General features: G+C 39.6%; 1 long non-coding RNA gene across 1 annotated transcript in view; it reads left to right on the forward strand.

Moving 5' to 3' along the window:
• Positions 1–2,874: 2,874 nt before the first annotated feature.
• LOC150004266 (uncharacterized) overlaps positions 2,875–24,810 on the forward strand; it is a 111,284-nt gene continuing 89,348 nt past the window's right edge. The window contains exons 1-2 of the long non-coding RNA XR_016512280.1: positions 2,875–2,950; positions 14,470–14,574. This is a non-coding gene — a long non-coding RNA (uncharacterized LOC150004266). The remainder of the gene's footprint in view (positions 2,951–14,469; positions 14,575–24,810) is intronic.

Genomic DNA, 24,810 nt, shown 5'->3' on the forward strand with positions numbered 1-24,810 from the left:
CACCAATAGATGAACATAAACTCCTATAGAGATTCTCAGATGGTTTCTTATGAATATATGTTTTATTGGGTTTGGCTTGGTGTTGCAAGGGGCACTTAAGTTTTTATTGAAAATTTTCTTCATACTTGCATTCATGTCCAATGAAAAAAAAATTAAGTATATTTTATGTTGAAAATAACCCTGTCTTGGGTGACACAATGCATTTTCAGATTGTGACCTTATGCCCAGGCATGACTGTGCATCCACCCTGTATGCCTGTGACTGATTTGGGACTTAGATTTCTGATTTGGCTGAGGGATGTATAAAAACCTCAAGTAGTCAACAGCTCCCTATTGGCTGTGCATCTGAGAGGCCCAAGAATATTGTTTATTCCAGCAAGTGTCTGGGATACATTATACTTCATAAGTTGGCTCCTACTGCTCCTGTTCTGGAGAATATGATGAATTTGTATGCTATGCTAAAATAAATGTACTTTGCCCAAATAACAATTTCTCTTCATAGAAAATTTTAAATATGACTCTATCTTTTGAATCTAGTACTGCCAATATTTTAAACCCATGGCATTTTTGAAAGAGCAGTAATGAAATAAATTATTCACTCCTTCAAATTCAGAAACTGATTCAAAATTTATATTTTTGTCCAAAAGCCACCTGAATCTAGGTTTTGAGAAGTTAAAAAGTAAAATAGTAGGATATTTGGGTTAAGAGATGTTTTACATATTTTTAAAGGAAATACCAGGATCAAGGATCAAAAGACTCTTTGTATTAATACATAAAACATTTTAGATTATGTTATTTATGAATTATGAAAATTGACTTAAAACATGATTTTCGAGTAAATACCATGCCTATAGTCTCTAACAAGAGAAACTTCCATTGCCTTTGGTGTTCTTAACAGACACATATTTAGAAGTTTTTGGGTTATTGTTGCTCCCTCCTTAAAAAAAATTTTTGATCACCTATGCTCTAAGAGACTCTGGATTTGTAAATTGTTTTATATTTGTGAATGGGTAGAAAGGATAAGAAGTGGATTTAAGAAGACTAAGCCATCCTCATCAACTGGCTAAGTGGTTAATATCTCTGTTTGGACCAAGTAATGTGCTTTTATTGGGTCAACATAATTTATCAATGCATTGACTTCTACAAGAAGTCCTCTTCACAGGATATGTTATACGTGGTCTATCTTGAAAACTTTCTGGGTCTGCATACATATAAACATCCAACAGTTTAGGATCAAAAATCAGTCTTTGTGTAGATTTCTATTTCCAGTGCATTGGTTTTATCTCCAAATCTATAAACTGTGGTCTTTGAAAGTGAAGGATTAGGTCTCATTGTTCTGACTCTAACTTCATGGTATCTAGTACAAATCAACAGATATTTGATGATTGATAGAAACAACAATAAAGCGTGTGAATCTGGATGATTCTGAAAGAGTGTGTAGGATAAAACCCATATTCATACCATGCTTTGTACTTTCTCAGGCCCCTTTGCTTACATGATCTCACTTGATGTGAAAAATTGAGTAGGGGGGTGGGGAAAGGATTTCATTTGAGAGGGAGAGACAAGTGCAAACATTTGAATGCTCACTGAGAAGTGATGAGTCCTTGTAAGAGCAAGTCATCAAGGTATTTGCATATCTTTCACTGCTTGTGATTGGATTCCCTAAATCAAGTAAGAGGAAGTTCCCAAAGAAGGAGCAGCTCAGATTACTGGCCTGTAATGGATGCTTCATCCAATGCTGAAATACTTCCCAGGCTGAATCAATATTCTCTCTAGACCCCATTAAGTCAGATACAGAGGAGCTCGGGGGTTACAGAAACTTCTCCTTACTCTCCCAAAGGGGTTCCCCTATGCAAAGAAAGGAAGAAAAAATTAGTAGAAAGTATACAGGATATTTAGTCCAGGCTTCCCCCGCACAATTTGGGGTAATCCACTTATTACTTTTGCCTTGGTTTCCCTAAATACAAGAAGTTAGATTATATGGCTTTAGACCACTCATAAAAATATTTGAATATCGGTTGTTTTAATAGATTTCAGCCTGGTTGCTTATTCCCTTATATTCTCCACCCCAAACGGAAAAAAAAAAAAAAAAAAAAAATCACCCTGTCACTCCACCCACCCTTTCTTTCAGATCCACCCTCACGCACACCTAGCTCGCCCCAGTTAACAGAGCAAATCCCCCACGCTCACCTTCAGTTTAAACACTGCAAGGGCCCAGGAGTCCCAGTCACCCCGCAGGGCCTGGGCAGCCAGCCGAGCTCAGCTCCGGGCGGAGGGGCCCGGGGAGAGGCTGAGGGGCCGGGAAGGGGGTCCCGGGAAGAGGGCTCCTGGGTCGACAGTGCTCGCCCTGGTGTCGCTGTGCTCTCAGAGTCACGCGAAGGGAGCCCCTCAACCCGGAGGCACAGAGGCATTTAAGAAGAAAAGAGAAAAAAAGCCACCGCGGCTCGAATTTCTGGAAGCAAGGGCAGTTTTTGCCCTAAACACCGAAACAGACCCCCCTCTTAGCGCTGCCCGGCCGTTACCCATTTTACATTTGTTTTCGGAAGAACCGGTTCCTCAGCCCCGCGTCGGCAGAGTTGGGACACCCGTAAGTCCAGCTGCTCGGCCCCTGTCGCCGGCCACCCTCCCCTGACGCGCTCTCTTGCTACCTTCGTCCCTGCCACTCTCTTGTCCTGCCCCGGCTGCCTGCCGGCTTTGGCCTTCAGTTGGGTTGCGGTGACAGGAGACTTTGTTGTGAAACTGAATCTGACCCTTTGGCTCCAAGGCAGGGCCGGGAGCCCGGGCTGCTGACGCCGCAGCCCCACCCGGGGCAGGAGGGCGGCGATCAGAGCCCGGGCCCCAGCGGAGGGGGCGCAGCTGCAGCGGGGCCGACCCCAGAGAGATCGTGCCCACCCGCACCCCAGCCCAACTGTGCCTCTGAGGCCGTCTGCTCTGGTGGGCACCGCCACCAGGTACGCTAAGCCACCTGGATGGTCGCTGTGGGTGCGCACAATAATGGGACCGCGTCGGGGCCAGCTGCGTTGACACACCGGAGGTGTCCCCTGGCCTGGCAGCCTAAGGGCACTGCACGTGGAGGGATGTGTCTGGGGCTGGTTTGCTTTCCTTTGGGGAGGTGGTGACTGATTGGGACGTGGGGGTGGGGGGATGAGTGGGAGGTCATCTTGACCGTATTTGTTGTTGAGATTGCTGTCTTGGATGTGTGCTTGCGCGCAAAGCTCCAATACTGGGAAACATTTGGGGAGTAGGATGGGCAAGCAGCTATTTATCTTGAGCACTTTTCTAGCACCTGGAGTTTCTTCCTTTGGTCAAAGTGGGTCCGTTGGTCCAAATCAAAGAGGCCAATTAAAAGAAGTAGTAGATGGTTTGGTCGGGAGAGGCATTGTTATTTCTATGAATAATTAGGGAAACAATAAAAAATAAACAGGATCTTTGCTTTACCTTTGGTGAGGTTTGGAGAGTTGGGAATACTGCATATAGTGGAAACAATTTTTATTGTTTTCTTTATGTTAATTAAGACCCAGCCAACTTTTTCTTTCTGGTAGCCAGACTGACCAATGCTAGCTAGGTAAGTGATCTCATAAAACTCAAGGCTTCTCGAAAAAGTTTGGGTGGGAGAAGGACTCAGGCATTTCAAGAAACGTGGATTGATATTTAAAAGAATCACTCTCAAGTGTCTACTCAGCACAGAGGATCCCAACTATGAGTGAGAAGGGCAGAAACAATATAAGAGTAGAATGTCCATGTAAGGAAGGCATTCTTCCAGCCTGCTCAGAGACCCTAATGCATTAACTGTCCTGTGTCTCTTGCTCTGAGCTGTTCATTCAGCCATTACTGGGAAATGGGCCAAGTACCAGGCATCTTGTTATGTGGATAAAAATGGTCTCTGCACTGAAGGAGCAGTCTGGTGGACAATTTTGACCTAATGCGACTAGTGCTCTGATGGGGAAAAAAACAGAGGTGTGCAAGACTTCCTGGAGGAGAGTACTGGATGAGCCTGGAAGCTATGCAGGGGTCTGAGTGGAAGATGCATCCTCTAGGCCGGGAGTAGTTGGCACCAGGGGCCTCTGGAAGTAGGCTGCCATGGATGCAGGTGAGCAGGAGAGACCTGGGATGTAGGAGGAATGTGCAGAGATGGTAGCTTGGGCCAGATGGAAAAGGGCTTGGATGTCAGACCAAATGAGACCAAATCAGACTTGTTTCCTACTTGGAAGAGAGCAAAATCTAAGTTTCACAACTTGGAACACGTGGAGGCCTTGGAGAGAAGGCAGAGAAAGTGCTAATTAAGATAAATTACATCGATTTCCAGTCAGAACACATGCCTGGGTTGCCAGCCAGGTCCCCAGTTGGGGGTGCTGGAGAGGCAACCACACATTGATGTTTCTCTCTCTCTCTCTCTCTCTCTCTCTCTCTCTCTCTCTCTCTCTCTCTCTCTCTCTCTCTCTCTCTCCCTTCTCCCTTTTCTAAAAGTGAATAAATAAAATCTAAAAAAAAAAATTATTAAAAAAATGATAAATTACAAAAATAGGAAGAACTATTAAAAAATCTCTTAGTGATGTACTATGTGTAGGACACATTTTTAATCATCTCTATCCTATTAGATGGTATTAATGTCATTGAATAGGTGAAGAAATAGTCTCAGAGAAGTTAATTAATTTTACCAGGATTACAGAGTTGTTAAATTCCAGTGTCACCAACTCTAATCCTTACTCTCATACTCTGTCTTCAGTATCTTTTTCTCTACCCTTTGAGTCATCAAGACTAGCTCTGTTTTTAGCTTTCTCCTATGTATCATTTATAGCAGTGACATGAAAGAAGAAAGGTAAGTGATGGGTTTTAGGTTGGTGTATTACAGAAGGCTAGACATCTCAGTCATTAGTTAACAGAATGAGTCAAAGAAAAACTGAGTGAGCTTGACTGACAGGTAGAAACTAACAAAATGAGAATTTCACAGGGATAAATCCACTCCTCAAACATAGAACAGAGGGACTATGACTTGAAAGCAGGTCATGTGCAGAAGAGTTTGAGTGTCCCTAAACTCAGTAACTGCCAGTGGTGTTTGGATCCAGAGGCTAGTGACTAACAGATGCATCCTAGTTAAGAACTAGGTTTTCAAAAGATGTTTTGGCTTAGAAAGGAGAGTCCTTAGGGGATACCATCATAATATTAATGTTTCAAGGACAATTTTGTGTTGGAGGACATTGAAATATGTTTGTGTTGGCACTGAAGAGAGAAAAATAAACCTGGGGAAGATGGGTCTATCTCAGCTCTGTATAAGGGAAAGCCTCCTAAAAGTTAAACTTTTCCGCCATGAACCAAGTGGCTTGCCAAGCTGGCATATTTCTATCCCCAGAGGTGTTCATGCAAAAGCAGGTTGTCAGAGATGTTTTGGGTGATTCCTGCTTTGGAAATTTAGATTCTATAACTTCCTAGTGTGGCCCTGTCACAGCATCCCATGCCTTGTATGTTCCTGTCACATTTTATCACCCATTAACAGTTTTTCCTCATTGAACTGAAGGGAGACAGGTCTCAAACTTTTCTAGTTTTGCACTAGTGTAAGCTGACCTTTGATTTTGAGGATGAGTGAAATCCAAAGAAACCCTGACTCAGTGCCTCTTTTCTGACAGCTTAATGCTTTCTCCATTACTGTATTTTCTGTGTTTTGGCCTTGGAGACCGCAGACTTAAAGTCTTATCTCATCAAGTAATTCTTACTCTAGTCTAGAAGCAACTAAATGTAAGAGCATTCAGGAAATGAAATTGCTTTGCTAAATTTAGTTTGATGGTCAAGGGTGAGGAGCGAGTGTCGGAGTAGAGCAGGGAGGCATTTATTCTCTAGGTCCTTCTGAAATGGCACATGAAATACACATTAATTCGCAGGTCTAATGAGGAACTTAGATCCCCTGTACTGAATAAATGCTACCATTGAGCTGGACATTAAAGTCTATGTCTATATCCATGGTTAAAAATGCCTTTGAATTTTAGCAGCAAAAGAAAAAGAAATAGCATAAGAATCTGAGAAATATGTTTTCACCTTATTTTTATAAATTAAACTACTTTTTAAATTCTTTTTTCCCATTTTTATTTTATTTTATTGTTGTTCAATTACAATTGTCCCAATTTTTCTCCCATTGCTCTCCCGTGCCCTGCCCCACCCCTGTCCCCCACTCCCACAGTCAATCCTTGTCCTGTAGTCCATGTCCATGAGTCCTTTGTACTTGTTCCTTGATTAGACCCTTCTGCTTCTTTCACCTGTTATCTCCCTCCCACCTTCCCTCTGGTCACTGTCAGTCTGTTCCTTATTTCTATGTCTCTGGTTCTATTTTGCTAATTTATTTGTTTTGTTCATTAGGTTCCACTTATAGGTGAGATCATATTGAATTTGTCTTTCACTTCCTGGCTTACTTCACTTAGCAAAATACTCTGCAGTTCCATCTATGGTGTCGTGAAGGGTAGAAATTCCTTCTTCCTTTCTGCTGCATAGTATTCCATCGTGTGAATGTACCACATTTTTTTGATCCACTCATTTACTAATGGGCTGTTTCTAGCACCTGGCCATTGTAAATAGTGCTGCTATGAACATAGAGGTGCATAGGTTCTTCTGAATTGGTGTTTCAGGATTCTTCAGGTATAATCCTAGCAGTGGGATCGCTGGATCAAAAGGCAGTTCCATTTTTATTTTTTTGAGGAAATTCCACACTATTTTCCACAATGGCTGCACCAGTCTGCATTTCCACCAACAATGCATTAGGGGTTCCCTTTTCTCTGCGTCCTCATCAGCACTTGTTGTTTGTTCATTTTTTGATTATGGCTGTTTTGACAGGTGTGAAGTGGTATCTCATTGTAATTTTAATTTGCATCTCTCTAATGGCCAGTGATGTTGAGCCTCCTTTCATATGTCTATGGACCCTCTGTGTGTCCCCCTTGAAGAAGTATCTGTTCAGGTCCTTTGCCTGTTTTTTAATTGGATTTTCTATATTCCTGGTGTTGAATCATATGAATTCTTTACATATTTTGGAGGGTTTTGTTTGTTCGTTTGTTTGTTTTAATCTTGACAGCTGAACTTACTGTAGGCTAGGCACAGACTAGAGACTTTCTGAATTTTACCAGGGTATTGCTGAAAACCAAACCACCATTCCCCATTTTGATTTAGGTCCTTCAAAATAAAACCTAGGATTATATCAATTATCAACATGCCAATTGAATCTTAATATTCAAGAACACTATATACTGTCTAATCCTTACCTTTTAAACCAAAGATATTTTAAAGCCTTTTCTTTACTTCTATACCTAAAAAATGAACATTTTTAGCTGTTGAACCAATATCATTTACTTAAGCAGTACTAAATACCACCTGAATTAGAGAGGAGTGTTGGTGGATGACCGTTATGTCTGATTTGGACATGGGGGTGGAGTTGCAAGGACTATTATTCCCAATGAAGATGGCAGTCACCAATAAAACAGTTTGTTGCTTTCTTGATTATACTGGAGAAAAGAGGTTGACAACTGAGGAAATATGAAGTTGTGGCACATTTGAAAATAAAGTTTATTATATGTATAGTTCACTGAATTTTGACAATTATATAGACCTGTGTATCCACTACCATCAAGATACAAAATGCTTCTAACACCCCCAAAAGTTCCCTTGTGCCCCTCTGCAATCCAGCCACACCCCAACCCCACTCTCCAGACTGGCTTTGGGCAACCACTGCTCTGCTTCATCCCTACGGATGAGTGTTTGTGGTGTCTTTTAACACCTTAAAAGGTATTTTCTGGTTGATCTTTCTATGTAAAAGTTTAGTAGTAGATATTTTATATCCCCCCTTTTTCTTTTGAATAAAGTAAAAAAAATCCATCATGTAATTATAGTTATTTAATTTGCACAACAGCAAACATAATCATTGAATGGAACCCTTTTAGTTTGTTACCAGTTGTTCTAGAGGATAAGTTATTTTAGAACTAAAACTGTAGTCTTAGTGGGCTGAGAAAGTACTTCTGTGAAACACTGTGTCTGAACAACATCAGTGGAGGACTATCAATACCCTAAATTCAGTAGATGCAGCAGAACTAATACACCAATCTGGTGAATTTTGTGATGTTTATCATGTGTGATTATGCTTCAGATTATTTTCTCTTAGATGCCTGCATCTCCTTATTACACCTGCCTGTGGTTCTCAAACAATGTGCTATAGCACACCACTGTTCCTCAAATCCATTGCAAGTGTGCACAATCCCATGTTTACTAGAATTCATTTTGACTTTTCTTCTTGAGTCCATGAGAGGAGATTTCATATAAAGAGTAATAAAGGGTGGAAGAAAGAGCAAGACACGAGTGTGTGATAACCATGCATACTTTTATCAGCACCGTGGTTGTCCCCACCAATGATTTAGTTAAGGCTTTCATATGTCCATCCATGGTTTTTAGTGTTCAGAAGTTTATCAAGAATATAAATATTTGGTAACCTCTAGCACAGGGAGATTCATGACTGCTATAAAGATTACAGGTTCTTCTGTAGCAGCTTCACTTGAGTATTTTTAAAATGTTACATCTGTGTTTCATCTTTCTACCAAGGTCGTGTTATATGTAAGGGAAACTCAAATAAGTGAATTTGACCTCACTTTAGTGTTACTATTTTCAACTATCACACCTTTTAATCCTTTAATTATACTCTTTGAATTTTACCCTTAAATAAATAATGAAAAAGAAATGGAAAATAAGATGAATGAAGATGAAGTGTTATATAGTATAGTGAAAGAGTGAGAAAACCCCACATACCCTACTCTATAGGAATATCTCCTGATAGAATATTACATGAGCTTTAAAAATGATAAATGTACAGACTACAAAGTGCTTATGGCGCAATGTTAAGAGAAACCAGAAAGACACAAGCATGAAGATTCACAATGATTATAGCTTTGTAAAATTATACATACCTACAGATAAGTTGAACTGATGGAATTATGGATGTATTTAAGCTTTTCTGAATATTGTTTGTGTAGTAAGTACTACATTAAAATAATGTGTATGTCTAATTCTCTTGAAAACATTTTCTGAATTCAACTGGAGTTACTGAATAAATCCATGTCACCATTTCCCTAATTAGTGTCAGCTCATTTGATTGTCCCTTTGCCTTCCATTCTTTATCTGGTTATAAGGAAGTCACATATGTTGGAAGCAGAACTCTGGTCATATTTATTTAGAAGTTTTATAAAGAATAGACAGGCTTCATACTTAAAAAATTTAAAGTAGCAGTACCAGTATATCAGTGGAAAAGCTATAAAAGCAAAGTGCTGTAGACATTTATTTCTATAGAAGCTGTATCTCCAGCTGTAGAAGACTTCTTTCACCAATGAAGAGCTGAATTTGTTTTTCATTAATGACTTCATTCAGTGGTTGGGATGTGTTCCTTAAGATTCTGAAAGAGCACTGAGGATCTGGTTTCTGTATCTGACTCGCCTGAGTATGCCCAATCTCTGTTTTCCTTCATATAACCAAATTTCTTAGGCAGGCAAAGAAAGCAAAGAAAGGGTGACAGTGAGACAAGCGTCTTGTGGCTTCTGGAGCTGAGGAATAGTTGAGCAGGTCTCTGAAGGTGATTTATCCAATGGTTCATTTCACTGCAGACTTCTGTTTGTAAATTTTCTTAAAGACCCCTTGATTTGATATGTTTATTCAATCTGTAGTTGTAGTCTTCTGGGGACATACTTAAGAATAGCCCTTTTCTTTTCATAAAGCAGTATTCCACCACTAGTTTCCTTCTGCTCCTCAGGAATGTTAGAAAACTCAACACTCGGTGAGAAGGCAAAGATTAAAGTGATGGTGTGTTGTAATGAAAATATTCTTTCATCCAAGGAGCCACAAGTTATTAACAGTGTCTGATGGGTCTCTGGTTCATTAGAGATGATTTATGTGTCATTGAAAATATAACCCATTTTTCAAAATCAGCAGGAAAAATTAAAATATATACAATGTACACAATTTTTAAAATATTATTTTCTTTCCGGTTATAGTAGACCCCACTTCCACCCCCACCTTATTTTTCTTCAACCTAGAAAATCTGTCACAAAAGCCTGCCAGTCTAGACCTTTCTCTATTCACCTCCTCCTCTGTAGCTTATACACTTATTCCAACTTCTTTGGCTTTAGCTGATGGGTAGAAAAGAAGAAGAGTCTATGTGGTGTGATTATGGATTTTAATGAACCTGGAAGACTTCAGGTTCAGAGCTCCTGAGTGCTTTTCTTTTTTAAAAACAAGGAAGCACAGAATAGATGTTTTGTCTCACATGCATTAAAATTTCTGTGTTTAAAACTATTCTGTGCTATCCAGCGTCATCGCAAGATGTCGATTCAACACGGGAGGAGACAGATACCATGTCACTCCCGAGTCGGACTGCACAGCCATTCTCGGAGGTGCAGATAGACTCTTAAGAAGCTACACCATCGTCTCTCGAGACGGACGGCTGCTGATACGATACGATACTGTAAAAATTAGTAGGCTTATTGATTACAATAGGGCATAAAATATCACCTTCAAATATGCATCACTAAATTCTATAGATATAATTATAATATCATCATTGCAGCCCAATTTCCTATGAAATTGTCTGTTTGTTGCTTTCTGTCTTATCACTGTATAAATCTAATATTTATTTGCCATTCTCTATTTGCTAGTATGTATATACTAATTTGAACCCCTTTCTATCCCACTCCTCCAAGATTGGCCAACATAAAGGAAATATCTAAGGCTTCCATTTATCCTGTGTTGGGTAAGTTCACCTAATAAAGTTAGCTTTTCAATGGTGTTCATCAACAGTCCAGGGGATTGGAACTGAAGAATGTATAGTTCCCTCAAGTATTGAACAGACCAACTCAAACCAGCCAGTGCCTCCTTGTCCAGGAGGCCTCCCGCTATCTCTCCTGTCACCTACCTGGTTCTGCTCAGCACCAGATGCTAGGCTAGTATCTGTCCTGGGGCTGTTAATGCGAGCCAGGGACTCCCATCACCTGAAGCTGTGGGTGCCCCTACCCTACTACTTGTGGGCAGTGGTGGCCTTGGAAGGAGCTGCTTTCCACTGTCTACCTTTGGCGAGTGTTTTCATGTGATCTCATGTAGCTAGCAAATATGGAGAGTTGAGTTGTATTTCAATGTATGCCTAGCTGTGCAGCTTTTTCTCACTATTTTGTTCAGTTGATCCTTTCTTCCTATTAGTGAATAACTGGCTCTGGAATGTTGAACTTGGCCAGCAGAGCCCCCAGGATATTTCTTAGTCCCTTGTCTCTTTATTAAGGAACCTTACACTTCAGTGGCTAATGAAAGGGTAGGCTTCCATTGTATACAACTTTAAGAGTGTACCATAAGAGTTGAATCAAGAGTGGGTAAACAAAGGATTTGGGTTTTTTGGAGTAAATGCACATGTGAGTGATTGACCCAAGTCTGTGTTTTGACAAGAGTGAGTGTCGGGGATGGACGTGTGAATGAGTAACCATCACCAGACTCGTAGTGCTGTGTCTTGTAGGGATGCTTCTGATACCAAGGCACCTGCCTCTACTGCTCCACAGATCTCCCCAAACTAATTTCATCCCACTGGTCCTTCCATCGTTGCGCACCCCCCCTTTCTATCTGATCCATTGGTTTGCCTCCTTGTATATTCTTTCACTTCTTTCTTGGAACTATCCTTGGCTTAATCCTATGAAATATACCTCTAAGGACTCTATATGTATTTATGTGTAAGTCTATATAGTTTTATGAACAGCTACTCCCTGTGTAATAGGTAGGTAGGTATGTAGATAGACATATAAATACGAATTAAATAATATGTTTTTGCTTGAGCCTGTTTCTTAGGGTACTTGAAACAAATTTTCAGGACCCCAAATTTGAAGCATACTTTTTAAGTTGATTGAATGATAGCACCATCATTTAACTGCCCACCTAATTCTAGCTCAGCATTTACATGTATCCAAAAATTGCCATGCATCAATAACACTCATTCATTCATTCATTAAAAATACTTAATGAGTGCCATATGTGACCGGAACAAGAAAGCAAGGCATGGTCCTAGCCCTCGTGGAGCTGCAGTCTAGTTGGGGAGACAGGTAGAGAAATAATTACGTTCCATTAGATAAGTGCTATAATGGGGGCAGGCTTATTCATAAACCATGTGAGATCAAGTCCAGCGAGGGAATTAAGGGTTTACCAGAGCCAGGCTCCTAAATATCAGTAGACCCAGTCATGGCATAGATTTCATGGTTTGGATTGACATGTAAAAATCTGGAAACAACTATGCTGATTTAGCAAGCAGTGGAGGATTTGTAAATAAGGTGCATGGCTCTCCGTGATTTTTTTATTTTTGAGTGGTAGTCTTTCTTAGTGGAGGCATCTACCTAAAGGAGATGAATACTGACTCTTTCCACTTCTCAATAATCTGTTTTTTTTTTTTAAGTCCAGGAAACAATAACAAACACAGTATTTAGTACGGAATAGTTTCATCTTCAGAAGAAATAAAATTACAAATGAAATACCTTTCATGCTCATGTAACTTGACCATTCTTAATACCTTAAACTGTTCAGTAAGTTCAATGTGGAAATATGGAAAAGAAACACATGGGAAATAATCCTGGAATATCAAATATACAGATTTTGATTGAAACATGTTCTCAGGACAGGTATAGAAAGGATGGGAATTTAGGGGAAATCAGAGGGGGCTTTGTCCCAGGCCTGCTCCCTTCTGTGAGGAATGAGACTGGACTTTGTCTCACCACATATAGGTGCACTGTGGGCAATTTATGTGAAAACACTTTGTAAACTGTGAAGCATTTTACCAATGTAAGGCAGGATTATTATCAATATTTTAAAATGTTACCTTATCACCTGGAAAAGTTAACGTGCCTCCAGAGAGTCACTCAGGCAATGAAAAAACATCTAGTTTCTGTAATATCTCTGCCCAAATTATTCAAGAAATTATCTCAAAGCAGTGTTAGTGGATTTTAAGATTCAGTTCTGAAATTTTGTGTAATTCAAAAAGTGCTATATTCCTTTTTGTCAGTTTAGCATACCATAACTATATTCATATGCTTTTTATTTACCCCTAACCTGAAATTATAAAATAATTTCTTGTTAAAATTTTCTGAGGTTCTCCAAATCTTAGGGGCCTAGTTATTTATGGGTCTTATAATGTCCAAAAAGCATCACCTTTACACTGACAAGAGGGTAAGGCATATGTTTTCCAGTATTAATAATTGTGAGAAAAATAATCATTAATGAGAATCGGTTTAGCATTTCAAAATTACATCCCAGATGATCTAAGCTTGAAATGTTTTACCTGAAAATTATGTATTTCAATACATACATTCATTCGATTATAAACCTAAAATACACACTTGTAAGATATTATCCAGTAGAAATCTTCCATTTTGCAGATACAAAATTGAGGCTCAAGAGTCTAAATTACTTGCCTGAGGTCATTCACTTAGTGAGTGGCAGAATCAGAACCTGAATTCAGATAGCTTGACTTTGACTACAGTGGTTTTTTTCTACCGTGCTAACATGCAGAAGTTCAAGTACTTTTACAAAAAGTAATGCTAAAGTCAAACTACCAGGTGTTCTCTATTCTGTGATGTTATGTTGGGTGATAGTAAGATCATGTCTATTTTTTTTAAATTACATGTATATCATAGAGTTGATGTGAGGCATGTAGAATAACTTCTTAGTTGCCAAGCCCAAGTTAGTAAACCTGAAAGTCTCTTTTGGGTTCCTCATTTAAATTTGAGTATGGAAATTAATTTTGAAAGGGAATGAGAATGGACAGCTAGATGGCTATATTCTGTTTTTGAAAGATAACTAAATGTAGAACCTATTTCAAAACACTATATTTGTTGTCTATGTCTTGAAGTATCCCCAAACCCCATTATTTTTGAAGGTGTTGAGTCTCTGAAGATTCAGACTTGATCAGCCGTGAAACTGTGACCTAATGTAAACTTGCTAAGAAATAGCATAATAATATCCTTGCCCTGAGGGTAAAACACTCAACTCTAGGTTTTTCTCTTTTATCCTTGCTCAGACTACAGTCATATTTCTTTGTTAGTATTTCCTCTTTGCATTGTGGTACAATTGACATTGATAGATAGTGTGGAGAAACTGAATTAAAAAAAAGAAAAAGAGAAAAGAAAGCTCTTACACTGTTGGCTCAAAAATAATGTGTGTGGAAAGCTCTCTAGCTGGCCTGCCTATTCTGTTTTTTCCTTGGGCTGCAGCTCCTGACAGCAGACACACTGAACCATCATTTGGCCACATTTGGCTCATGTAAATTGTGATAAAGAGTGAGTCCATAATATTTATTTTAAAGATTCATTCAGTGAGGTAAGCATTCTTGACTTACGTATACATGCTAGTAAGTAGAAAGCTACATATGGGGACATCAACTTTTAATTTCATGCCACACAATTAATAAAGCTGCTTGGTGCTCTCTTCCCCACAGGTGCAGGGGTGTTAGAACCCTTTGAAGAAGTGTGTAGCTAATAGCCCATCTATAATTCAGAAGAAGTCTTCAATGGAAGACCCCCAGGGGATAAATGGACCGGCTGTAAGTAAACAGAATGTCAGTCTTAAGGGAAGAGTTATTACTTTTAAAATCGTAATTACTATTTTTGTTGTAACCTGAGTGTCTAGAAATTCCTCAAAAGCTCTGTACCAATTTTTAATGATTTTAAGTTATGAGTTAAGTAGTACTCTGTTTCCTCAGCCAGGCCTACTTGATATCTTTCTTAGAGGTTTGTGTTATCAAAAGTGGAGTTCTAGAGAGAAAAGCCAACTTTTAGTATTACTTAATTACACACAAAAAGCATAACATAATTTTAAGGCTTACATTTTTCTTTGCCTTGGGCAAAACATATATTTGTCTCATAAAATTTGAAATTAATACCTAAGTTTGGGTGATTTTATATGCATTTGTTTTATAAATACATGTGTGCATGTGTGTGTATCTTTCAAATGTGTGTTTAGTGTGGTAGTTTCACAGTTTGATGAACTCTAGAATTGGCTTTAAATTAAGGAGAACCTTAGGTCTCTAAGGCTTTCTTTTGTTTGTTTATCTTGTGAGCAGAAGAAAAAAGGTTCAGAAATTTTCCTCAGGTTCCTATCAGGAAGAAAGAAAGCTTCCTTTTCCTCATAACAAATATTCCCAATCAGAGGTAATTTTACAAATAATCTTTGAGTTATTTAGAACTTTAATAAGTCAATAAATATGAATTTTAGAAAAGCATTTCAGTAAGTGAAAGCAGTTTCCTTGGGAAATTTCCATAGCAATATTTGGGGGTAGCATGTGTGACTTTACTTTTTAAGTTCTTTGATCAATTGTGACGCTCTTAGACCTGTGGTTTCATAGCTCAGCTTTGTTCATAATAGAATTATTACAAACTCAGAGTGTGATCTTTAGTAATGCTGTTGTGGTTCCTGTAAATGCATGTCTTACAAGACCTATTGGTGTTATACAATAAGCAGAAACTGCTAATGGATAAGGATTTTAATAACAAAGGGTCAAGTGCTATCAAAGTACTTTGCAGTCATACTGGATGCAATTACAGAGGGTATTTTATGGATCTCCTCAGTCATCTTGTGAGGTAATTCACACAAACACTTCCAGATCATTCTGTATAGCATAGTTTTTATCCCAACCAGGAAATGCACCCTTAACTTAACCCATTTAATTTGTTTGTTCTTTTAAGTTCCTGTTAAGGGCCTGGGGTATTTGATTTTATTATCATGTTAAAAATACTTTTGTAGTGCACGTAAAATAAATGAAAAATAAACTCACAGATAACTAACTATTCCTTACTGCCCCCTTTTCTGTAACTTTGCTACTTAGATTGACGCAGTTTGATGTGTCAGTCTCTGGCACTTTTAACAGTATCTGTAAATAAAGGTAGCTGGTAATATTTCCTTCAAAATTTTATATTATGCAAATTATAATTTAAGAATTAAGACATTAAATGAGATTTGAGAATGAAATGAACAAATAGGTAAAGAATGTAATGATTAATTTCTTTTTTGCTTATCATAACAAAAAGATGTGTTTAGTGGGCAATTTCATTACATATCATTTTGAGGTTTGGTTTTGTTAGGTGGAGAGTGAAGCGGTTCTGTTCTTGAAAGATAACCTGCCTGTCTCAGAAGTACAAAACCAGGGAGGGCTGTTTCTCAAGGGTGAGCAATGTGGCATTGGCTTCCTGGCAATTTGGCTGGCTCCTGCCTGCTGACCACCGGAGACACCCGGCCCCTGAACAGAGCCTTTGGTGGGCTCCTCAGGCACATGGCCTCTGACTCTCAGGTTTCCTGTTTGCCTTAGGACAATGGGGAAACAGGTTCAAGATGGCAAGAGGACCTAGAACTTAGAAGAAAATGTTGAGATAACTCATGAAAATAAAGAATTAAAAAGAGACCTGGAATTGAACCAGAAGTACTTGTACTTCCAAACATGAACTGAACTTCCCCTTGCTCTTCATGTTCATCTTTCAAAACTTTCTCTTAGAAGTCTCAATCATATACAAGAGTATATGGTACCCTATCCTAATTTTATCTTACAACCCCCTCCCATCTCTCCTTACCATCACGGAGAGATTACAATCTTTTCACAGTATTCTTTTTTTAGATAAAATTCACATACATCAGAAGGCACCAATCTTAACTGTATCATTTTGACAAGCATTTATACCTATCACAGTTAGAATTTCCATCTCCCCAGCAAGTTCTCAGATCCCTTCTTACTCAGTACCTCTTCAATACCCCTCCCTGACCCCTGAGACAAGCGCTGTTTAGTGGTTGTTACCTTTGATCAGCTTTACCTGTTCCAAAAGCTCACATAAATTGAATCCTTAGGTAATGTGTTCTTTTTTGTTTCTGCCTTTTTTCCAGGCAGCATTATGTCTGTGAAACTCATCTTTAATGTCACGTGTATCATTAGCTGTTCATTTTTATTGGTGAATAGTATTGCATTGTATACATTCTTTTTAAACAATATTAACTATATTTTAACCACTTGTCTGGGAACCTCAGTTTTTTGCATATGTAAGATGAAGAGCTTGAAATCCAGTTAACCTAATTCTGTTTTCCGCTCTCCTCCACTCTAGCGCACAGAGCATATTTCTGAGTAGCACCTTGAGTTTCTTCATCAGAGATTTTTTTTTTTAATAAAGCTTTGTGAAAGGTTTTGCATACAAAGCCAGTTTATAAAACATCTCTGTATTGTTCTACATGTGCAGTTATTGGTATAGTATTATGAACCCCTGTTGCCTTTGTAAACAAGGATTCTTTTTCAACTTTACATGGTTCATTCTTTACTCCATAGATAGAAACATGCACGATGAGACAGGAGAGGAGTCAGTGAAGCCTTCTTATTCTTCCTTGTTTTGGCCATGACTCTGGGAGCCCAGAGAATCTCAGTATGGTAGAGGCCAATAGGAGCCCCTTTGGCGTTTTAGTGACTAGCAAGGATGCACCGTGTGGGAATCTCTTGAACAAAGGTGCCTTCGCTCTTAATCTTGATGTAATTAAGAGATTTAAAGATGAAAGTTTTGAAGTGACTCCTCACATTTGAGGGAAGAAAAATGATTGATTGTTTGAACATCACAAGATACAGTATTCCTGTAATGTAGCCTGTTGACCCTAGCGGGGCTTTGGAGATGTGTATATCACATGACAAAGGACCATGGGCAGAAATGAAGTAGTTGCTCATTTTGATCCTGAGTAGACACAGCACTGGGCAAAGGTGTTAGATCAGAAGTCCCACCTTTTTTATTCTGAATGTTCTGCCTGTGTGTTTTCCACATTTAGGAAGAAGTAGCTCATGATTTTGTAAGTTTTGTCCTTTCTTCAATTAACCTCATGAGGACAAAAAGGAGAGGAGGGGGGTTGTGCGGCTTTTCAGCATTTCTGTCATAATTCTGGCCACTCCTCTGTGGCCTCTTGAGGAGTCCGCCTTTGGACAAGTACACGCCACTCTCAACAGAGCCATGGCTGGCCCTCTCTGAGGTAAACAATGTTGAAACAGAAACATCAGAGAGCTAAGATATGGTGACATCTTTCAATTTCTTTAGTTTATGAGGATTTCTAGAAGAAAATCATGTCAAGATAAGAAAATCATCTACTATCTCCTTAAAAGAAAGTGAATTAAAAAAATAAATCACTATATTTTTCCTTGAGGCTATAAGGTTACAGTTAAAAACCCACCATGTAAAAAACTGAATCTTGTGTTTGAATTAGATAGACAGTCTGGTATCTTGAAAACTGCATTTTCAATTCAGTCAGAAGACCAACTTTTAACTTTTACTAGTTAAATTACCTGGGGCAGATTCCTAAGCATTGGTCTCTTTTACTGTTTCACAGAGATAATATTTATCTTTTCTTATTTAAAATTACTGTTTTGTAGGTCAAGTAGAATCATGTATTTTAAAGCTCTTTGAATACTGAAAAGTACAGTGTAACTTTAATGTATTTTTAATCATAGATAACAAATTATCTGGTCACCTGCCAGTCTGTAATAAAACTTTTGGAATGCAACCCTAATACCTGTGCTAGATATTATATGCATCAACACTATTATGTTTGGTCATGATGTTGTCAGCTGTGGGGAAACCAGGTCTCCTGAGACTCTAAAAGGAGCATGTTACTATAACTGATAGATAGTTAATTTACTTTCATTACAAAAATGTTAAGTGATGATATTGAAAGCATTTTAGAGTCGTCGGCAGCCGTCCGTTTCGAGAGACGATGGTGTAGCTTCTTAAGAGTCTATCTGCACCGCCGAGAATGGCTGTGCAGTCCGACTCGGGAGTGACACGGTATCTGTCTCCTCCCGTGTTGAATCGACATCTTGCGATGACGCTGGAGTGTCCTCTCCAGTGAAGCTGAAGCTACAGAGCCTGGGCAGGGTGATATGGAGGGTCTGCTGTTGCCCATGCAGCAGACCCCCCCTCTCTTCGCAGCTGAAGGGTCCAAGGGAAAGACGGAGTCAATACAGCTTGGTTTCAGGTGCGCCGCAGGAGTTGCCGGTGTTGACTACAATGTCAAACCGCCTTAGGGACTCCGGCTCCGGATTTTCTGTCGGGGTTTACTCCCTTAGCCTTTCCCCTGAAGAGGTATGCCGCAAGGCAGCGGAGGTTTTTTGGAGTCAGAGTTTTCCTTCTCTGATGTGCCCTGACTGGAAGATCGAACCAGCGACACTTAGCTCGAAGGCCGACGCTCAATCTTAAAACCGTGCCTCTTGTGTCACCTTAAAAATATGGTAGATTTGAAATGCTAACAGCAGCTTTTGCAGAGATGCTGGCTTTTGTAAGAAAACCATTAAATAAAATATGTATGTTCCCTATTCCTGTACATAGAGATTCTAAAAGTGAAAAGTGACTTTTAACCAAAATAGAAGAAATAAATATTTATAAGTAAAGAGAAGCACACTGTTCAGAGCAGAAGGTACTAAAAGTAGTTATACAAGTCTGATATATATATGTCAAAATAACTGGGGAATTATCAATTAAATTTTTCAGCTTCATCATGAATGAGATATTCTATATAACTTTTAGATAACTTAAATCTTCTTTTCTCTTTCTTTCTCCTCTTCGTTTTCTCTTTCTTTCTTTCCTTCTCTCTCTCTCTCTCTCTCTCTCTCTCTCTCTCTCTCTCTCTCTCTCTCTCTCTCTCTCTCTCTCTCTCTCTCTCTCTCTTCTTTCTTTTTCTTAAAACACAAACATGTTATGGAAGCCTACATTACTTGCTTCAGGCTGCTGTAACAACATATCATACTGAGGAGAAACCTGCCGCACAATCCTTCCTTGCTTCTTAGCTTCTGGAGGTCTGCAAGTAGCCCTTATCATCCCTGGGATAAAAGCCCCAGCACTTCCACCTCCACCTATCTTGTCACAGGGCCTTCTCTGCTCTCTGTCTCTTCTCCTCTTCTCATAAGGACACTAGTTATATTGGATTTGGGTACAACCTAGAGACCTCATCTTGATTACATCTGCAAACACTTCCCAAATAAGGTCACATTCAACCCATAACAAAGCCTAATAAGAATGTGAGGCCTAAAACCTTACCTCTTTGCTTACCCATCCCATTCCCCTTGAATAATTTTAGTTTATTTGGTTACAAGTAGTGGGACTCACCATGAGCTGATTTAAGCAAACAAGAGGAAAGTCTTAAAAAAGATATCCAGGGAATACAGGCAGTTTTCTTTCTATATTTCTCTGCAATTTTCTTTTAGTCCTCTTTTTCTTTATTGACTGGCTTTCTCTACTTCTCTAGCATAGGGCTGGCTGCTGACTATGGCTGACATGTTACTGGGCTGACATGCTACTGGGCCATCTACCATGCAGAAGGGAAGACTGGGACTGGTCCTGCTTGGGTCATGACTCTGTGGCTGGTGGAACAAGGAGCCACAGAAACATGGCAGTTCTCAGAGAAGGAGCTGGGTGAACCACCCAGTTGGTGGCTACTGTGACCCTTTAAGAAACCCCAGGCTGTGCTAATAGAGGCAGCAATGTGAAAGCACAGCTCTAGTCCTGCCTCTTCATCTTACAGATGGGGAGACTTAGCCCTTGATGTGCCATCACCCACATTCTAATCATTTTGATGGAAATATCTAACTGTGAATATATATAATTCTTTCCTGATGACTTAAGGTCCTTGTTATAACCATCTGTTATATACTGTATCCCTAATATACTAGTTTTTCTTCTCTGCCTTGATTTGTCTGAGAGCAGGGTTGCTTTACATTTCCAGTACTAGGCAGTAAAGCCTAAAACTGGGGCCGAACTGGTTGTGATGGGTACACAGCAAATAGGTACTAACTTGAGAATGGAAAGGCAGGTAGGCACAGTGAAGAAAGCCCTGGCATGGAATCAGAATTCAGATGTGAGTCACAGCTTACTAACTGTGGGACCTTGGGAAGCATATTTCAACTGCTGAGCTTCAATATTGTTTTTATAAATAGAAGTAATATCTATATTGTGGATATCTGTGATGAAGGAGTAATATATCATTCGCCAAAATGCTCTGTAGACTGTAAAGCAGCATATAGAGTCTCTAGTGCCCAGCCCATGGGACATCCTTTCAGACAGAGCAGTACATTGAGAAAAGTATGCTCTTCAGTCTTTGCTCTGCACTTGGGCTGCTCCTTGACATTTCTCAGCCATGTTTGGAAGGTGGAGATAATAATACCGTCCTTGCATGACTGTATGATTAAAAATAACCTATGAAAGGCACCTGATGAATACGATTACAGTTTCTGGAGCCTGACGCCTCAAGTTGAGATTTAAGCTGCAGGAAGCTGGGGATGTCTATGAACCTCCCTTGGGCCATCTTCCTCATCTGTAACCAGATGATGCTAATGACTTACATCACCGGGGTGGTGTGAAGGTTGAATGAGGTTACACGAGTGAGAAGTCTTCAAATGGTGCCTGACACACAGTAAGTGCTGTCTTAAACGTTTGCTATTGTTACTAACATTGAAGGTGCCAGGCACACATGGAGCAAGTGCTTAAAAAAACACTGTTGTTATTTAAAATGGACTAGACTGGGACAATGAGGTACTCTCATTTTAGTTGTAATGTCAGTACAGTTGCAGGATTAGGATGAGATTATGACTGGTGTTGTCAGACCATGGTGGGAGGCATTAGGCAAAGTTTGCCTTTCAACAGGCAAGGCTGGTTTGGGCACACTACAAAGCTGGAATGTGATCTGAGAGTTTGGAGGAGACTGACTGGCTGTCAGAGTTCAAATTGGGCATCAGTTGAATTAGCGGTTACGTATTTTAGGTAAAGAATAAAACCTAGACAGGAAAATTGTTCCAGAGCCAGGACAGTGACTTGTTTATATTTCCAGGGCCAAACACGATGTCAAGTCCTTTATCTGTGCTCAGTAAGTGTTTGTTTATCGGAACTGGCCGGAATCTTGTGTCCTGGTACAACTCACTTGGTCCATGTGCACTGAACACATGAAGTGTGACAAGGATGAAAATTGTTTGTGGCGGATGCTAGAAAGAAAGAAAAGAGGATTTTTAACCATTCAGACTCCCTGGCTGTGGCCTGCCTCCACTTTGGCATTCTTAATGCGTGAGGGTCTGAGAGCTCAAATCACAGTGGGGGTCAGAACCGGAGATACAAAACCAGCTAGCAGTGATGGAACATGGGTCTCTCCATCTGAGGAAAATGCACAGACTTTGAAATTATTTTGTTCTGTTTTTTTGGGTTTTGGAGGTATAAAGAGCACCTTAAATACTTAAAATAAAATTTAAAAAAATTTCCTAGTTTACAATTTAGCTAGGAATGATGGTAATCACCAGAAGTACGAACTAGAATAAGAAAGCCATTTCAATATAGTGATTGTATAATCAACATTTTCTGTAAAGAACCAGATAGTAAGTATTTTAGGCTTTGCACACTAGAAGAGTCTATGGCATGTCTCTTCAATTGTGGGTGGAAAGCTGCCATACAACAGACCCACAGGAAGATGTAGGCAAACTGTAGATAAACCACCACTCTGTTCTCTTCCCTACTTGCAGGCAGTTCAACAACTGCACTGCCCTTGCCCCACCCCTTCAAGTTTCCTCCTTTCCTTCCTATCAGTCCAGCTCTGTCATCTTGGATTTGACTTATTTCCTCCCTCTGGGCCTTATTTTCTTCTTTTGTAAAATGAAGAACCGAAGAGATCTTTTCTAGTTCTAACAAAACATGATTCAATGAGTGCCCATATTGTAGCAGATAATCAAATAAAGTTTATACATCACAAAATAAATATGTGTGGTGGTCCCCAAGGGATGGGAAGGAGGACCCATTGTGGAAGCCAAGCATCATTTGGAACCCACCAAGCACTCAGTCGGATGATCCAATTCCATGGTTCCAGGGTGGCGTGTGAACACATATCATGCATCTCTGCCTTCCTAAGGTCTCCTGGTCTTTTTCTTTTGCAATCTTCTCCATCCCTCAGCTAATGAATATTATTATTTGTAGAGCCCATAGTATATCTTTATATTGTCACTAATACTGTGATGAGGGTCTTTGATGCCCACATTTCTGAACATGTATAATTTTATTTGTATAAATGTTCCTATGATTAATTTAAAAAGGTGCTTGAAATATGAAAAAACGTCATGTCTATATTTTCTATACTATTCCAGAATGTGTTGTGATTTCAAAATAAGTTCACAAATTCTTTAAATCTTTGCTTTAAGAAATGGAATCTCTTGATGATGACCTGTCCCTTTGGGTATGGTCTGTGCTTAGTGACTCACTTGCTTCTAATAAGTGGAAAAAAGAGCAGAAATGATGGTATGCCATTGTGGACAGTAGGTCCTAAAAGCTGATGTGAATCAGTCACTCTGGGGGAAGCAGACTGCCATGTTGGAGGACACCCAGGCAGCCTTCTGGAGAGGCCCTTGTGACCAGGAATGAAACTTTGAAAGCAGATCCTCTAACCCCAGTCTAGTTGTCAGCTGTTGCTGCCCCAGCAGACAGCCGAGGTGCATTCTCATGAGAGCCCCTAATATCCAATAGCACCTAACTGAACTGCTACCAGATTTCTGACGTTAAAAAATTCTATGAGATAATACATGTGTATTACTTTAAGATAAACTTTAAGAAAACTCTGACTCCAAAAAACCTCCGCTGCCTTGCGGCATACCTCTTCAGGGGAAAGGCTAAGGGAGTAAACCCCGACAGAAAATCCGGAGCCGGAGTCCCTAAGGCGGTTTGACGTTGTAGTCAACACCGGCAACTCCTGCGGCGCACCTGAACCCAAGCTGTATCGACTCCGTCTTTCCCTTGGACCCTTCAGCTGCGAAGAGAGGGGGGGTCTGCTGCATGGGCAACAGCAGACCCTCCATATTACCCTGCCCAGGCTCTGTAGCTTCAGCGTCATCACAAGATGTCGATTCAACACGGGAGGAGACAGATACCATGTCACTCCCGAGTCGGACTGCACAGCCATTCTCGGCGGTTCAGATAGACTCTTAAGAAGCTACACCATCGTCTCTCGAGACGGACGGCTGCCGACGACGACTTTAAGATGCTAAGCTTTGGGGTAATTTGTTACACAGCAATAGATAACTAATACAATGATCCCATTGATATTTATTTTTTTGCATTAAAATTATTTTTACTCAGCATTTTGAACAGAAGTGAAGCTTGATAATTAATGTAACTAATTATATAAATGGATATTACATGTTATAGATAATATAACTATAATATGTAATTATATAAGTATAGTTTATATAATTCATTTTGCCTACTGCATTTCATGCAATCACTGGGTGCCTTTCTCTCTTTTGCACACTGAATACATTTAGATGTCAATTGATTTATCTTTATTTCCCCTCCCCCAAGCAGAACTCTTTCTTTTTCATACAATAAGTGTTTTGAACTGTTAATTAGCATATATTTTATTCTATCTTGTATTGTTCATACATATTTACAAGTCTGTTTGCCTTTCAGACTGTGAGCTGTGTGAGGGCAGAGAGCATGAGAGAGGAATAACCACACTCCTCTGACACTCAGCCCTCTTTATTTTGCACAAAGTAGATGTGAAAAACGTTTTGGTTGAATGAATGAATGAATGAATGAATGAGTGAGTGAATGAATGAAGGAGTACAATTTCCTGGAGTGGCAGTATTATAAGCAGAGCAAAATCGTCACATGTGCTAGTTCGGCAGCTGTCTCCCTTGTGCCTTTGGAAGAGCTCAGAATCACACTCGGGGCTGTAGCTCTGTCGGGTTTTGTGAAGGTAGAGGTATGCTGAAAATACGCACCTTTGCTCGGAAACCTCATTAAGAGGA

This window comes from Furipterus horrens, unplaced genomic scaffold (genome assembly GCF_987537825.1).
Source record: "Furipterus horrens unplaced genomic scaffold, mFurHor1.1.pri manual_scaffold_7, whole genome shotgun sequence".
NCBI classification, from domain to species: domain Eukaryota; kingdom Metazoa; phylum Chordata; class Mammalia; order Chiroptera; family Furipteridae; genus Furipterus; species Furipterus horrens.